Source organism: Armigeres subalbatus, chromosome 3 (genome assembly GCF_024139115.2).
Source record: "Armigeres subalbatus isolate Guangzhou_Male chromosome 3, GZ_Asu_2, whole genome shotgun sequence".
NCBI lineage: Eukaryota > Metazoa > Arthropoda > Insecta > Diptera > Culicidae > Armigeres > Armigeres subalbatus.
Window position 1 is genome coordinate 324,559,682 of NC_085141.1, and position 3,115 is coordinate 324,562,796.

The window sequence follows — 3,115 nt, forward strand, 5'->3', positions numbered from 1 at the left end:
TGCAAGTCATAATAATTTGTCAGAACAGATACAAGCATAGTCCAATATGAATAAACAGAAAACATGAATTCCAAAAATTTAAAAGAATACTTCGTTGCTATCACATGAGTCCGTTTGGTATAATAATTTTTTATTATTGACTTATTACCAAAACGTTCAACCCAGAGCTTTGTCTCGTAAAATCAATCCAGTCCAGCAAACTTTTACTTACTTATGGATCCTGTACACCTGCGGTGGTGCAAAGGGCCGACTTGAACGATCTCCATCCTGAGCGATGTCCAGCTATCGCTGTTGCCAGGTTAGATTTCGGTCGACTTCATTTATTTCTCTATTGTGGCTTCGCCGCCATGAGCCTCTGGGTCTGCCGCTGCTGCGATGTCCCGCTGGGTTCCAGTCTAATGCTTGTTTACAGATTTCGTTTCCGCTCCTACGTAATGTGTGGCCGACTCAGCCCCACTTCCGACCCCGAATTTCTGTTGCTATCGGCTTTTGGTAACAACGACGATGGAGCTCGTTGAGTTGAGAGTTGAAAATTCGTATTGTGGTGTGTTCCCTTATTCGCCTGTTTTTCCAGATATTTCTTAAACTCGTAAAGGCCGCTAAACGACTAAACAGGCCAAAGAGGAGCGCTCGACAAGGTCGTTGAGCTTACTCTGCATATCAGAGCGCCGTTGAGCGAGGAGTGCAACGTCATCAGCTAATTCGAATTCGTTTAGGTGCTCCATGGTTATAGGCTACCATAGCAGCCCGCGGTTTGGTTCACGGTCAATCGCACTTACCAGAATCTCGTCGATTACGATGAGGAACAGTAACGGTGATAGAATACATCCTTGCCTCACACCAGCTGCGACCCGGATAGGGTTGGACAAGACCCCATAGTGCAGCACTCTACACGTAAAGGCCTCGTACTGTGCCTCGATGAGGCCGATGATTTTCTCAAGAACCCCCTTGCGTCTCAGGGTGCCACATATTCTTGTGATTGAAACGGTCGAAAGCTTTTTGTTCGTACTCAATGAATACCAAGTAAAGGGACCCTTGGAATTCGTTGACCTGCTCCAGAATGATACGGAGCGTGACAATATGGTCCACACAGGATCTTCAGAGACGAAATCCGGCCTGCTGCCGCCGGAGAGTCGCATCGAGCTTCTCCTGAATTCGGACTATTTTCGCTACAGTCAGGTTACCCTTTTTGGGAACCTTCACTAAGATACCTTACATCCAGTAGACCGGGAAAGTTGCGGTGTCCAGATATTACGAAATAAACGATGCAGTAGTTGAGCGAATGTCATGGGGTCAGCTTTGAGCATCTCGGCTGATATGCAATCGACACCTGGGGCTTTATTCGATTTCATGCTTTGGATGGCTGTTTGAATCTCTAGCAGTGATGGAGCTTCGGTATTGACGCATGTTATACGTCGGATCTTAGGCAGATCATGCCGAGGTGGTGGTGGCCTGGCTGGTACTTGAAAAAGTTGTTCGAAGTGCTCGAACCAGCGTTTCAGCTGGTCAGTTGGGTCGGTCAATAACTGATCATTCGCGTCTTTCACAGGCATCGTTGCATTCATCTTCGCCCCACTTAAGCGTCGTGAGATATCGTAGAGGAGGCGAAAGTCCCCGGTTACTGCGTCCGCCCACGCTCGCTTGTCACATCGACATGAGCGTTTACTTCTTTCTCCAGAGCCGAGCATCGTTGACGGGCTAAGACTTTGGCTCCTCTGGTTTTTGATCGCTCTATCGCGGCTTTGGCTTCTATTCGCTCCTCTATCTTCCCCCAGCTCTCATCGGTGATCCATTGTTTTCTCTGGGTGCGCAGCTCGCCCAGATTATTCTGCATTCTTCTATGTGCCTCCGCAAACCTCGGGCAGTCGAATACCAGGTGCTCTTGAGTCTCCTCTAGGTTTTTTAACTCCTCTACGTTGACACACGCCTGGCAGAATGGCGATGACGCATGGCCACACCGGTGCCAATGTTGGACGAAACAACCGTGTCCGTACAGGAACTGTTTAAAGTAAAGGTTCACCTCACCATGCTCCCTGTCCCCATTATCCGCATTGCCCGCTCCTCCTGCCAGTTCACCATTGAGTCCAGACTCACCATCTTCCTCATATTCCTGGTATATCTCCGTTGGTGGCACTCGATATCCTCTGCTAGGGTTATGCAGATTGGAATCATCCTTGCGATAACTCAAACTGCCTCCGATGACGCTCACGAGAGTTCAAACTTCACCGCGGCACGGAGATCAACCGGCGGAACACGGCAACACCCTTGACGACTCATGCCGTGTTGTTGATGGGTCATTAGGGTGGGGTGGGTGGGTCATTAGGCCTAAAGCCGTTAGGTCGAAAGCCAGTAGCCCGAATAAAAAGTAAGAAGTGAATAGTGGGAAGTGGTATGTGAGAAGATAGAAGTGCGAAATAAGAAACGAAGGAAGACGGAAGAGAAATAAATAAGGAAGCAGGAAGAAGAAGGAAGAAGGAAGAAAAAAAGGAAGAAGGAAGAAAAAAGGAAGAAGGAATAAAGAAGAAAGACAAAAAAACAAAAGGATAAGGGAGAAAAGAGAAGGAAGAAAACGAAGGAATAAGTAAGAACGAAAAAGAAAGAAACTTCCAACAAAATATGTTATGTTTATGATAAAATTGTAACAAAATTTGATAGTTTTTATTTCAAGTAGTGTAATTTTTGATAGAAATTTATATATTTTAACAACGTCCTACACTATGTTTCCAACAAATTTTGTTATAAAAATTGAGTATAACATAATAAAATATCTCGCTTAACTTTTCAAAAGGACCTAAGTAACATTTTTTTCATGAATTAATTTGAATAGCGCAATCAACAAAGCAACATGAAAGCTTTTGATTGCAGTACTCAAATTAATTCATGAAAAAAATGTTACTTAGGTCCTTTTGAAAAGTTAGGCGGGATATGTTGACACAATTTTGATAAAACCTTCTAGTCGGGAATGTTCCCGTTTATGACGCTAAGACCGTTAGGTCGAAAGCTAGTAGCCCGAAAGCTAATAACTATTGGCCTAATAAAAAGTAAGAAGTTAATAGTGAGAAGTGGTATGTGAGAAGTTAGAAGTGAGGAGAAAGAAATAAGAAGTGAGAAGTCA